We start from the raw sequence: 15,679 nt of genomic DNA on the forward strand, positions 1-15,679 counted from the left end.
AGTACTATTTGTGATGATTAACAAAGGGATTGGTAAAGAATTTTGTACTATGTCACTTGGATTCTGAGTTTATGGGATTTTGAATTTGTCTATGTGGTTGTAGTTGATTCTCTTGAATGGATTTTATGAGAACCAAACATTTTGTGGTGCCTACAGCTTAAAGCCTATGCTCGTCAGTTGTCTAGCTGGGTGGAGGCCTGCTATATGGTCATAAGTTGTGTCAATATATATTTTTCCAACTCTTTTCAGCATTTGGAAAATTCCTAAATCACTGAATTGTGCCTGGTTTAGGACTAAGGACATGAAAAAGATAATCAGTCCATGCTTATCAGCTAGGACTGTTGATTTCTCTTTATTTTGCTCTGTGAATTCTTGAATCGATAGACATTCTTCCGTTAGATCAGCTATGACTATCATTTTCTCTATTAGTTGGTCTGTGTTGTGCTGCTCTTGTGTTCTAGCCTTATTGGAAGAATTTGAAATTGTTAGAACGGTGAGTTCATGCTTTTCTAATTCTTCAGTTCACTGGCCATTTCCCCTAGCTCTATATTTTTTCTTGTTGCGGTTTGTTCAATTTATCTGGATATTCTTCTATCTGCTGAGATGGATAATAGCCTAGGAGTTCATTTTTTTCACAAGCATTTATAATGGCATTCTTTCCTTTGCTCAGTCTAGACTTGACATTTCTTGATGCCTTTTTGAAGGTATACCAATATGGTCGTTTTTGTCTTGGGAAAGAACTAGGGTTTCTCCTCGAAGTTGACTTAATTCAAGCATTAATAATCGTTGGTTCTCTTGTATCTCCCAGTCTTTATAGACTCATTCTTCATAAATATTGACATCGTAATCTAAGCCTTCCTCTGACCACATATAATCGAAATCATCCATTCTCCTGTTGATTGATCTCCTTTATCTATGGCGATTATTATTCTAATTTGGAAAAAAAAGGTCTTCCTAAAAAAATAGATAAGTAATAGTGAAATTAATTAGTTGAATAAACTAAAGATCATATCTATAACCTAAAAATTTCCTAATTAGTCTATTTTAAAGTGCAAAAATTAAAATCGAACTAGTGACATTGCCTCCCTGGCAACGACGCCAAAAACTTGACCGCCTCCGGACGTACTAACGTTTAGGGTGTGAATACTGTAGTAAAAGATATGGATATATGAGGCGGTATCCGTAAGTATACAGGTCTAGTTGTAATATAGTTACAATAGAGTAGGTGAGTACTCCGAGGATTCTACCCAATGGAGGCAGGGGCTAGATCAATTTTAACCTAAATACCGAAAAATCTAATTAGTACTTTAATTTAGTCATAGTGCAAAAGTAAAATAAAACGAGTTTTTAAGATTTTTGTAATAATAAAATAAAATAACATAAAAAAATAAAATTCAAGAGATCAAAGAATAGAATAAATCAAATCTGATTATCGGTGATTAGCTCACTTCGATAATCCCCATCAATTGTCGCTTTAGGTTCCTCGTCAATGAACTAGTTGCTATCCCAGTAGGATCGTCTTATCTTCCACTCAAACAAGGATTTAGCAAGGACTACTTATCTTCCGACCTCATAGTTCAAACTAGTTTGGGGTGACGGTGTTCACGGATAGGGCATACAAATTTTGAGTTAATTCCCACCTTGATGACTTCCTAGGGTTGTCAGGCCTAGGGTTTAGGTTTTTCCCTTCCCAAATAGTTGATCTATTGAATAACTCTATAAAATAGTTAACAGATCATACCTCCACTCACTAATCCCTCATAAAGGGATTACTTCCTTATGGCTTTCATAAACAATATGGAATTGATGTAAAAAGAGAACATAGTAAATGAATTGAGGTGTAAAGTTTAATAAAATGTTTGATTTGTCTTAAAGATGAATATGAATCCACAAAGTTTGATTGTCTTTACAAATCAAATCTCTTGAGATAAAGTAAGAACAACTTGAAAATAAACCTAAAAACCTAAAAGAAAAAAAATCTGAACTGGAATTAAAAGTAGAAAAGTATACTAAGGAATTGATGTCTATAACATGTGACAAAGGAACCTAGTTATAGATTTCAAGTGGCCATCATCCTTAACCCTAGGTTAGTTGACGTTCCTAGCTTTAAGTTTGATTGTACAGGCTAAAACGCCCCCTGGCTCTTGTTAGTTTTTGTCCAGAGTCGACATCACGACACACCTGGACCTGTGTTGCATCAAAGGAGTTAGTATACTCATCTTGGAATATCTTCAGGGGTATGTCGTGACACCCTTAACCTATATCCGTCGTTGAAATAGGGTTATGGAGCATTATAGTAAAACTATAACGTAAAAACATATATTTCCAAACATTTCATCAAACATATAAATATCAATTCATATTCATGCATTTCTTCCTTTAATTGAGCCCTCGAGGCCTTAGAAACACTTTAGAAATGATTCAGGACTAAATCGAAAACATTTAAAACATTGAGGTAAAAGTTAGAAATTTCAAAACTACAAGGGTCACACGGCCATGTGACTCGCACGGCTGAGACACACGCCTGTGTCTCAGGCCATGTAACAATCGAAATAGGGACAAACAGCCGTGTCCTAGCCTATGTCTGTGCACATGTAACTCTCTGAGTTGGGTTACACGGCCAAACAACATGCCTGTGTGCTAGGTTATGTGACACTTGAAATGGCCTCACATGCTCATATACCAGGCCGTGTGCTAGGTCATGTAACTGGCTGACTTGTAACCTTTGAAACATATAGGGGACATACAGCTGTGTCGCATGGTTGTATGTCACATACGGTCGTGTCGCATGGCTGTGTGTCACACACGGCTGAGACATACACCCGTGTGGACAAGAAATTGGCCAAAATCAAGCCATTTCCTTCACCTATTTCAAGCATGAACCTACAATCCATTTGCACCCTTAACCAAGGCATCAAAATATACCAAAACATACATAAAATGTCCAATTCACTATACCATTAATCCATTCAACCAATATGCCAAAAAGACACCTCAATCACAATCAAACTAACATACCCAAACTTATGCATGATAAGTCATATTTCATACAAACACATCTAGCTCATATTTATCTCAAATCAGTAGCTAACTTGGCCATATTACTAGAACGACGGAAATGTGCAAGTGTACACAATCACAACAAGTAATAAAGTGACAAGGAAATGTCGAGTTATCGTACCCACAGGGACTGTGAAAAGAATTATTTATGAATGCTGTTTAAAAAACTTTGGTGAGGAAAAATATTTTGTTTGAAGAGGGTGATTAAAAACTAAGATTTTAAACTAAGTAAACTAAATAAATAAATATCAAATGCATGATTTCAAAATACGAGTTCAATTAAGATGACATAATTGTGCTAGATTAATTACGTTTCTTATATTAGAATTATTAAACTTATGTTTATATTGTTACGAATAAATTCACGGCAACTCGGTAATTTACTAACTTATGAACATACACACCTACCAAAATCCATTCATCTCTTGGACATATCTCTATGTCAATTCAATCGATTAAACAAATCTTAATAGGCAAATATGTTATAGCACATACATACTTATTAAATTGAAATAATCTCTTAAACATATTCCTATGTCAATTCAAACAATTAACTTAATTTAATAAGCACAAAAAAAACCATGTGAGGTAACAAAGTATCCTTACCATGAAACAGTTTAATCACAATAATCTTGCAAGTTATGTAAGGCAAATGTATCGTCAATACCGTTGGTAATTTAACCCTTAGCTACCTTGGATGATTAAACATGCACTGATTAAGTACTGTGTCTATTAATTACAATTTCAATCCATTTAAATAATTAATTCATTAGTTACCTAACAATTGTAACGCAAGAATAACTTAGTTATGATTTACTTAATCAAGCATCTTACCGAGGCCTATAAGAACATAAACACAATTTTAACAATTTAAGAAGACGAAATGCAATCAACCTAACACGAATTAAATTCAAGATAAATTGATTAAATGAACCATTCCAACAACATAAATATTCATATATATGTTCATCATAACAACAACAAAAATTAAAAAGATAGGGAATAAGAATCAAATTCGGTGTTTTTCCGTGGCTTGGCTAGCTTGCTTCGTTCTTTGTTCTCTATTGTCCTCGTTGATCAATGCTGCTATGAACACTTCAATGTTTCTCCAAAATGGCTGATGAGCACCCATTTTCCAAGGGAGGAAATCAGCAAGAGAGCAAGAGAATTTAGAATGGCAAAAATGAGAGAAAGTGGAGAGAAGAGAGAAAAGATGTGAATGATTTGAGGCCTGTTGAATGATCAACGAAAGGGGAGTTTTTATAGCTGAAGATGGTTGCTAAAATTAGATAAAAATGGCAGCTAAAGAGTCATCCCTTGGCCGGCCACACATGTGGCAAGTTTGATGGTTTCAACTTTGCTAAATTTGGCTTGGGGCATATCTACAAAAACACCAATTGTGGTGGGGTTTGAATGCAACTTGAACAAGTCTTCGAAGGCCTCTTTACAAGCTTAAATAATCAGCTAATAAGCTGATCTGGGTCAGCTCTTGGGACGGTTTTGGGCTGTACTTTTCTTGGGCAGTTCGGTTCACTCGGTTCGGTTCAACTGGACGAATTTTTCATAATTAATTAGTAATAATTTAGTAACCCAAATTAAATTGGATATAAATTAAAATTAATTATATTATGAACTAATAAATATAATTTTGGACTATCTTAGGCTTAAATTTAGTTCGCATCGATACTTCAAATTGCTTCTCAGTTTTGTGCTTCTAGCATTGTCTGTCGAGCCATTTTCGCCATTTGTGCAAATCTGTCAAAAATAACCAAAATTCATCAAAAATAATTATAAATTAACTAAAATTCAACATGTTCATATTTAAGTGCACTTTAATTATTTTATAAAAATTAATTATTTTTCGACAAGAATTTTATCGAAACTGTATGATTTTAAGTTAAAAAGGTATGTAAAAATGTGTAAATTTCTGTGTTTCCACACCCCCAAACTTAATTCATTCCTTATCCCGAGTAATGCACAAATTTAAAAATAATTTCTCAAAAACACCTTTGAAAAATTCCTTCAGAACAACATTCTTCCCAGAATTATGAATTTAATATACTTATGCTGAAAAACAAGAAATTTAATAGTTATACTTACTTAAGTATACATATCGTTCAAATTAATCTCAATCATTATTATGATAGCCAAAAATTAGACTAAATGTTTCCTAATAAAGTCATGTTAACCCTTATCAATTTAATTTTATTCTCTTATTCAAGATTAAGCTGCAATCATTAAGTTTAACTTATGCCTTCATATGTTGCACGTAGCAATTTCTCTGCACTAATGTAGGTAGTATTGGAACTTGAATCAATAGGTCTTTAACAAGGTTGTAACGTGGATGGGCTTAGGGGTAGGTAGAAGATAGATAATTTTAGGCTAAAAACCCTAGACTCAGCTTGGATCGGACCTTCGGAATAATTACCTTCAATACATCAACTTTTTTTTTTGCTTTCACATGCTCTTTTGTACATCTTATTTTAAGAACTCATGCTTTTTTTTTCAACCGAGTCATTTTACTAAATGTTCTAAAATTTTAGAGCATTTGATACTTCTTTTCAACTCCCCCAAACTTAATTTCAAAGAATACGTTGAATAGTACTGAGTCTAGTGTTTGAGACAATTTTAAAATAGTTAAGAGAGAAGTGATGGCTAAATTTGCAAGGGTTCAAATAAAATTAGACCATATAGTCTCAAAGTTTGGTTTCAAAGGATAAAAATTTCATTATGGTTGGCTTGAAAGGCTCAAACGGTCCAAACAACAATTGCCTAAATCATTTTCAACATTCCATGCTTCCTAGGATTTCACCTCAAGAAACTACTAAGTCAATTCTAAAGACTTAAACTTTCATGCACGTCTGACTTTCCTAAGGAACTAAAAAAATTTATGGTATGATTTGCATGCTTTATTAAAAATACATTTATGTCATTATTAAGCTAACATAATAATTATTGAAATATTCGAACTTTATTTATACTGAAGTTTAGCATACTTAACAAAATTTCAAATTTATTGAACAAAATATATCCTAATCATAATTAAAAGGAAAATTTATTCTGAGTGGAAATAATTTCAATTTTTCGGTCCCCCTACTTAAGATGAACAATGTCCCCATTGTTAAAAGTGAATAGATACTATACACGAGGTAGGATCCTAGAAAAGAGGAGGTGAGTCAAATTTACTACTTAAGTACCAAGCTCTCTCAAGATCCAATCCTAGACATGTATATACCTATTGCCACACTTTATACTTTGCCACTTGTTCATTTTTATTCATGATTTCCATCTCTTGCTTTATTATGCAAAAATTAAAATTCCTAATTAAGCTTAATTCTAAAATGACCTAAGAACAGAAATAAAATAAAGTCAAGATCCCTCATTTTATTTATTTGCAGATCCTTCCGAAATTGTCTCATCTTTTGCTCCATCATTATTGCCTTTGCATGAATCGCTTTACTCCTTCTTCAATAGTGGACTCCATGATTCAAATATGAAATCTCAAAAATTAGGCACAAAAATAAATTGGTATTGTATATTTTCATAAAACGCTTCTCATTGAATCATCCCTTATTTTTGAGTATCTCCAGTAAGCTTGTTGCTACCACTGCATATGTTGCATTATGTCTATCAAATTTGACAGTTCATCTTGAAGATTTGGGCGAGGTGATTGAGCTTTGAACATTGAAGTTTCGACATCAGGTTCAGCTTTTGGTTCCATTGTTTACGCCTTATCTGGGACTTCAGCTGATTGCGTTGTGGGATCTTCTTCTTCTTCGGGGTCCTCACTTTCTTCAACTCGTTGCTGTAGAACAGATTCTCCTGCTATTCGATAGAGGTCCCAATCTGTGATTGTGCCCTGGCTATAGCCTGTCTTCGTTATGTTTGCAAGAATTTTAGCTTTCAAGCACAGAATTGTTATTGTAAAGGAAAAGTAGGCTGGGCCAGAATGTTTAACGGCATAATTCCGCATTTCTCTCAGGATGATTTTTCCCACATCAATGGTCTTTCCAGTTAAAATCGAGTATAATAAGACCATTCGCTCTAATGAGATTGTAGTCCCATGTGAGCTAGGCATAAGGCTAAAATAGATGAAATAGAACCATACCTTTGGAAGTGGTGTCAAATAATCTCTTCGACAACTGAGGATACAGTCCACTTAGAACCTGGAATTGTAAGTTCCTCGAGAATTTCTTGCAAATTTTTAGGCTCTATATTGCTTATCAAGGAAGAATATTCATCATTTTTGAAATCAGACAATTCAAAGAACTCATTAATGGTGTTTGAAGTTATTGGTACCTTGATTCAATGAACTGGACCTTCCGTCAACTCGCTTGAGGTTAAATTCACATAGAACTCATGCACCAACTCCTCATCCACACTAGGTCTCTTCTCACAAAACAACTCCCAATTGAGAGTTTCAGCAACCTGACGAATACGCGCCATAAAATCAATATAGTTGCTTTCTTTCAAGGTGAAGCCTTTCTCTGGATGCATCTATTTATTCTTGAAGATACTCTCGTATCTTGCTTTGGATTCTTCACAGTGAAACTTGTTTCGTGATTCATCAATCTGAGCGGATGCACGAGTTCTCTTGCGAGGCATGATTAACCTGATCATAAGATGGTAACAATTATTTTCTCAAAAATTTAATTAATATAAAATATTAATAATTCAATAAATTGAAAAATTAGATAATTGAATAAAATTAAAATTTAGGAGAAAAATTGGTCTTGCCACCTTTTTTTTTATATAAATTAAGAGCTCTTAAGAAAAATAATTTTGAATCAAAAGATGGCAAATTAAAAAAGGTTGGGGGGTTTTTGGCTAAGGATGGATGAAAGGGTGGTGTGCCGCTCGGGTGTGCAAAGCAATAGCACGCAATAGGGGATGTGAGCAGCGTGCAGATTGTTGAGTAGGCCTGGTGTGGTAGCAAGACGAAAGTCTGGGTCGAGCAAGAAAGGCCAAGGAGCAACAAGACAATGCAGTGACAGAGGAGCAAGCGTGCGTGAGGTGGGCGTGCGGCGTGCTATGGAGCTAGGGCTACTGGCCGAATGGCTGCTAGGTAGCTACGACACATAGGGAATTTGGTGTTTAAAGGGAATGGTGTATGATTGATAAATATAAGAAGAGATGGGTGGAATTTATAGTGAAGGGAGTAGGAACTAGAGTAGAATTCTTAGTATAATTTAATAATTAAAAATTCTAAGTTCTAATTCTACTCAAAGTAAATAACAATTAATAATTAATATAATGCATATTAAATTATTATTTGCTATTAATTTATTAAGAAAAAACTTATCAAATAAAATATGATTAAATTAAAACTAATTCTAACTCTATATAAAGTTGATAATAATTAATATATATTATAATGGATATAATTATATATTAATAATTATCATCTTTTTATTAAACTAAAACATTTATTCTAGAAGCTTTTTGAAAATATTTACAAAAGAGGCATCTAATTTTCAATATTTATAAAAGAGCAACCAAATTTTAAAAATAGTTCAATTAAGTCCCTAAACTTAATGAAAATTTGAAATCGAGTTGCAACTTAAAACTTGGATAAAAATTGACCCTTTTATTTGAAGCTAAAAAATTATTTTTCCATTTAGACGATAATTTCTCGAAAAATTATGTCAAAATCAATTCCTAGGAAAGATTGGAGGGGTCACAAGAGGTCCAGCTTAAGTTCGAATCTCCTAGACAGAATTTATTTAAACATACTAATCCCAAAAGTATACCCTAAATCATTTATTCAAAAAGAAGAACAAGAAAAATTAAATATCTGATAAAATGAATGAGATTTGATTCCGTTCAATTTTATCTCCCCAGTAATGTTTCAAGCGTTGAGCATTAACTCGAAAATTACCTCCCTTAACTTGAAGTTCAACGACTCCGTATGGATAGACTCGATGAATCATAAATGGACCGGACCAACGTGATTTTAACTTACCTGGAAAGAACTTTAATCTGGAATTAAATAACAAGACTTGCTGACCTGTTTCAAATTCACGAACTCGAATGTGCTTGTCATGCCATTTTTTAAGTCTCTCATTTTTGTATGAGAACATTCGAAATTCTTCTAACTTGTTGAGCTGGAGCATTCGTTTCTCTTTAGCAAGCTTAAGATCCAAGTTGAGTTGTCGGAGAGCCCAATAAGCTTTGTGTTCTAACTCCAAGGGTAGATGGCAAGAGTTCCCAAAGACTAACCTATAGGGTGACATCCCTAAAGGTGTTTTGTATACTGTCCTGTAAGCCCATAAAGCATCATTCAGTCTTTTGGACCAATCTCGTCGGTTCGGGCAAACTACTTTCTCAAGTATGCCTTTGATCTCCTTGTTTGCTAGTTCAGCTTGCCCATTAGTTTGCAGATGGTAAGTTGTAGCGACCTTGTGTTTTACTTCATGTTTATCTAATAACCATTTCAACCACTTGTTCACAAAATGGGACCCTTCATCACTGATGATGGCTCTTGGGGTTCCAAACCTTGTGAAAACATGTTTCTACAAAAACTTCATTACCACCTTAGCATCGTTTTTCGGATAAGCCTTTGCCTCAATCTACTTAGACACATAGTCTACTGCTACTAATATGTACTTGGAACCAAAAGAAGGAGGGAAAGGACTGAGAAAATCAATACCCCAAACATAAAATAATTCTACCTCAATGATATTTGTTCGAGGCATATCATTTCTGTTGGTAACATTCCCAACCCTTTGACATCAATCACAACTCTTTACGTAAGCATATACATCTTTGAATAATGTTGGCCAAAAGAATCCGGCTTGCAATACCTTGGCTGTAGTACGTGTACCTCTGAAGTGTCCCCCACTCAGAGCTGAGTGACAATGGTATAAAATCTTATGTACTTCATCTTCTACCACGCATCTCCTGATCATTTGATCTATACATTTTTTAAACAAATACGGATATTCCAAGAAATAGTACTTCACATCGTGAAGAAACTTTTTCTTTTGATGATAAGTCTTATCAATCGAAATCAAACCACATGCTAAATAGTTAGCAATATCAGCAAACCAAAGGGTATAATGGACATTATATACCTTCAGTTTGTGTTCATCTGGAAATGTTTCCTGAATGGGTATAGTAGAGAATTACCTTCTTGCGGCTCCAATCTGGACAAGTGATCTGCTACTTGGTTTTCTACTCCCTTTCGATCTTGAATTTCTAAATCAAACATTTGAAGTAGAAGTACCCATCGGATCAGTCTTGGCTTAGCATTTTTCTTGGCAGCAAATACTTAATTACCGAGTGGTCCATACAGACAGTCACCTTGGTACCTATAACATAAGATCAAAACTTGTCGAAAGCAAACACAAGAGCAAGTAACTCTTTCTTTGTTACTGTATAATTTAGTTAAGCTCCTGTCAGAGTTCAACTTGCATAGTAGATGTGATGAAAAACTTTGTTCCTTCGCTGGCCCATGACAGCTCCAATCGTGAAATCACTTGCGTCACACATCAATTCAAATGGAAAATCCCAGTCTGGTGTAAAGATTATGGGTGCTAAAACTAATCGACTCTTCAAATCATTGAAAGCTCTTAAGCATTCCTTATCAAATTTAAATGACGTTTCCTTCTCCAATAATTTGCATAAGGGTTTAGCAATTTTTGAGAAGTCTTTAATAAATCTTTGATAGAAACTGGCGTGGCCCAAAACTCTCCTAACACCCTTTACAGATGTCGGAGGTGGGAGTTTTTCAATAACATCTACCTTTGCTTTATCTACCTCCATTCCATGTCTCGTTACCTGATGCCCTAGAACAATACCTTCTCGTACCATGAAATGGCACTTTTCCCAGTTGAGTACGAGGTTTGTTTCTTCGCATTGCCTTAGTACCTTGGCTTGATTGGCTAGGCAATCATCATATGTATCTTCAAACACTGAAAAATCATCCATAAAGACTTCCAAATATTTCTCAACCATGTCAGTAAAAATAGACATCATACATCTTTGAAATGTAGCAGGTGCATTACATAAACCAAATGGCATGCGCCTAAATGCAAATGGATCGTACGGGCAAGTGAATGTTGTCTTATGCTAATCTTCCGGTGCTACTGTAATCTGATTGTACCTCGAGTATCAATCGAGAAAATAGTAATAGTCTCGCGCTGCAATTCTATCCAGCATCTGGTCTAAAAATAGCAAAGGAAAGTGATCTTTCCTAGATGCTTTGTTCATCTTCCAGTAATCAATGCAAATTCTCCATCTCGTAACTATTCTAGTCTGTATCAAGTCATTATTCTCGTTTTCAATGACAATGATACCTCCTTTCTTTGGCATGCACTGAACCAGACTTACCCATGAACTATCTGAGATTGGGTAAATTATACCCGTATCTAACCACTTGATGATTTCTTTCTTGACTACAGCCTTTATGATGGGGTTTAGTCTTCGTTGTCCATCAATCGTCCCTTTTTCGTCATCTTCAAGGATAATCTTGTGCATACATACAGATGGAATAATTCTGCGAATATCAGTTATGGTCCATTCGATAACCTTCTTGAAATGTTTCAACACCAGGATGAGTTTCTCTTCTTGCTGTAGTTAATTCTGCTGAAACAATCACAGGTACAGTAGAAGAGTTACCTAAATAAACATATTTCAAATATGAGGAAGTACCTTCAGTTCTAATTTAGGTGGCTCCTCGATTGACGCTTTTGGTTGGGCATAATCTCTTTTTTCTAATTCCAAAGATTCAAAACGGGATTGCGGATTAAATCCCCTTTGGTTAGCTTCTAACAAAGCTAAGTGTTCATCCTCCTCTTCATCATTTGGAGGATCTGATGTCAACATTCGTTCCAATGGATCCTCAACATAGTTGAGTTCCTTTTCCATGATTAACTCTTCTAAATTGGACACTGCAGAACAATCATCAATTGTGTCAGGAAATTGCATTGACTTAAAAATGTTTAATGTTACCTGATCATCTTGAACACGCATAGTAAGCTTGCCTTTTTGCACATCAATAAGGGTCCTTCTGGTTTCTAAGAAAGGCCTTCCTAAGATGATTGGCACCTATTTGTTTGCATCAAAGTCTAGAATCACAAAGTTAGCAGGAAAGATAAATTTGTGTACATGTACCAATACGTCCTCGATTTTTCCTTCTGGATGTGCTAAGGATTGATTTTCTAATTGAAGTGTAACCGTAGTAGGTCTATGTTCACCTATCCCTAACTTCTTAAATCTTGTCATGGGCATCAAGTTGATACTCCCACCTAAGTCACATAGTGCCTTACCATAATATGTTGCTCCAATATTGCAAGGTATGGTAAAACATCCAGGATCCTTCAACTTTTGAGGCAATTTGTCTTGAAGATATGTGCTGCGTTCATTTGTTAGGGCTACCGTCTCAAATTATCCAAGTCTTCATTTTTTATACAGGATATTCTTCATGAATTTTACGTAGTTCGGCATTGTTCAAGTGCTTCAACCAACGGGATGTTGATATAAAGTTGCTTGAGTACGTCTAGGAACTTCTTGAATTGAATTTCCTGCTTCAGCTTCTAAAGTCTTTGAGGGTAGGGTGGTGGAGGCTTCTTTGCTAAAACTGGTTGATTCATCTTCTGTGGCAATTCTGCATCTAACGAAGTTGTTAGTTGATTAGAATTAGCTGGTTCTGAAGTCACCTCGTCGGATTTTGCAAATTTTGATTCTTGTGAAACTGGAATTTCAACACTCGGTTGAACTTCCTCTGAGTCTTGAGCATCAGCTGGCTCTTTTTGAACTTCGATGGTGTTGGGCTCTAATCTTTTTCCGCTCCTAGGTGTCAATGCTTTACAATGCTCCTTCCCTGGATTCCTTGGATTCTCCGTATCACTAGGTAAAGCACCTTGTGGTTGGTTTCTGAGTTCAGTAGCAAGCTGGCCCATTTGATTTTTCAGGTTTTTCAATGTAGCTGCTTGGCTTTAAATTAAGGCATCATTCTTCGCCATGTATGCCTTTAAAAAATTTTCTAAGCCTTTAAAAAACTAGGTGGCTGGGTTGCTCTAGGTTGGGCGTAAGTGTTACTGGTTCCAGTCCCTTGGTTACTCCAGGAAAAATTCGGGTGGTTTCGTCATGATGGGTTATAGAAATTGGATTGTAGTCATTGCCTTCCTCGATTTTGGTTCTGGTTACCCATGTAATATACGGATTCTGGGTTCGATGGAAATTCTTCAAACAAATGTCCTTCCCTACAATAGACATAGGCTACATTTTAAACTTGATTTGGTGGCTATGATATAGACCCATTAGTAGTAAGATTTTTGAACATTCAGGATATTGATGATACCTGAGATGCGAGTGAAGTAAGAGCGTCTACTTCATGTATTCCAGCAACTCGTCTTCCTGACGCTACCCGATTGGTTGGCCATTGGTAATTCTTGCTGGCAATCCTTTTAATGATTTCATAAGCCTCATTATAAGAATTAGAAAGGAGAAAACCATTAGCAGAAGCGTCCACTACCATCCTTGTGTGAGCATTGAGACCATTATAAAACGTATCAAGTTGGATGCAATGTGGGATTCCATGATGGAGGCACTTTCGTAATAATTATTTGTACCTTTCCCATGCCTCATACAAGGACTCATCATCCATTTGTTGGAAAGTAGTGATCTCGTTCCTCAACTTAACATTCTTGCTAGGTGGGAAATACTTCATAATGAATCTTTCTGCTAACTCTTACCATGTGGAAATTAAATTTGGTGGCAATGAGTTCAACTAGAATCGAGCTCTATCCCTTAGTGAATATGGGAACAGCTTCAATCGTAATGCATCTTTGGGTATTCCGGCTAACTTGAAAGAATCGCTCACCTCTATAAACAGTCTTAAGTGTAGGTGAGGATCTTCAGTAGGCATTCCATTGAATTGGCCAACTGTCTAAAGCATTTGGAACATGTCTAGCTTCAGATCAAACTGTTGTGCCTCGATTTTGGGTCTCATAATACCCGGATTAAGATTATTAAACATTGGCACGACATAATGTCTTAAAGCTCTATCCCTATCATCAGCAATAAGGATAGGATTTTGACCAGGGTTTGCTTCGTTTCCTTGGTTTGGATTTTCAAAGTTCATCTTTTCGGTCCTTCTCTGACTTGCTTGTCTTCTTCGCTGTCAAAAAGTTCGTTCAATCTCAGGGTCAACAGGGAGTAAATAAATGATTCGGTCAATACTCATAAACACTTGAAATAATCATAGAAAAATTAATGTTAGAATTTAAACAGAAAATTAAACAAAAATGCAAAACTAACAAATTCACAAATAATGACTTTTTAAAACATAGTCCCCGGTAACGGCGCCAAAAACTTGGAACGACGGAAATGTGCAAGTGTACATAATCGTAGCAAGTAATAAAGTGACAAGTAAATGTCTAGTTATCATACCCACAGAGACTGTGAAAAGAATTATCTATGAATGCTATTTAAAACACTTTGGTGAAGAAAAATATTTTGTTTGAAGAGGGTGATTAAAAATTAAGATTTTAAACTAAGTAAACTAAATAAATAAATATCAAATGCACGATTTCAAATACGAGCTTAATCAAGATGACATAATTGTGTTAGATTAATTACATTTCTTATCTTAGAATTATTAAACTCATGTTTATATTGTTACAAATAAATTCATGGCAACTCGGTAATTTGCTAACTTATGAACAAACTTACCTACCAAAATCCATTCATCTCTTAGACATATCTCTATGTCAATTCAATCGATTAAACAAATCTTAAACATATCTCTATGTCAATTCAAGCAATTAACTCGATTTAATAAGCACATAAAAGACTATGTGAGGTAACAAAGTATCCTTACATTGAAACAATTTAATCACAATCATCTTGCAAGTTATGCAAGGCAAATGTATTGTCAGATACCGTTGCTAATTTAACCCTCAGCTACCTTAGATGATTAAACATGCACTGATTAAGTATTGTGTCTATTAATTACAATTTCAATCCATTTTAATAATTAATTCATTAGCTACCTAACAATTGTAATGCAAGAATAACTTAGTCATGATTTTACTTAATCAAGCATCTTACCGAAGCCTATAAACACAATTTTAACAATTTAAGAGGACGAAATGAGTCAACCTAACATGAATTAAATTCAAGCTAAATTGATTAAATTAACTATTCCAACAACATAATTATTCATAGATATGTTCATCATAACAACAACAAAAATTAAAGAGATAGGGAATAAGAATCAAATTCGGTGTTTTTCCATGGCTTGACTAGCTTGCTTCGTTCTTCATTCTTTATTGTCTTGGTTGATCAAAGCTGCTACAAACACTTCAATGTTGCTCCAAAATGGCTTATGAACACCCCTTTTCCAAGGGAGGAAATCAGTAAGAGAGCAAGAGAATTTAGAATTGCAAAGAAGAGAGAAAAGATGTAAATGGTTTGAAGTGTGTTGAATGATCAGCCAAAGGGGGGTTTTTATAGCCGAAGATGACTACTAAAATTAGCTAAAAATAGCAGCCAAATAGCCATCCCTTGGCCAGCCATACATGTGGCAAGGTTGATGGTTTCAACTTTGCTAAATTTGGCTTGGGGCATATCTACAAAGCCACCAATTGTGGAGGGGTTTGAATGCAACTTGAAC

General features: G+C 35.1%; 1 non-coding gene across 1 annotated transcript; it reads left to right on the forward strand.

Moving 5' to 3' along the window:
- The first annotated feature begins 13,595 nt into the window (after positions 1 to 13,595).
- LOC128294853 (small nucleolar RNA R71) lies at positions 13,596 to 13,702 on the forward strand. Its single transcript, XR_008285160.1, has one exon. It is a non-coding gene; the product is annotated as a small nucleolar RNA R71 (small nucleolar RNA).
- Positions 13,703 to 15,679: the final 1,977 nt, after the last annotated feature.

This window comes from Gossypium arboreum, chromosome 6 (genome assembly GCF_025698485.1).
Source record: "Gossypium arboreum isolate Shixiya-1 chromosome 6, ASM2569848v2, whole genome shotgun sequence".
Taxonomy (NCBI): Eukaryota; Viridiplantae; Streptophyta; class Magnoliopsida; order Malvales; family Malvaceae; genus Gossypium; species Gossypium arboreum.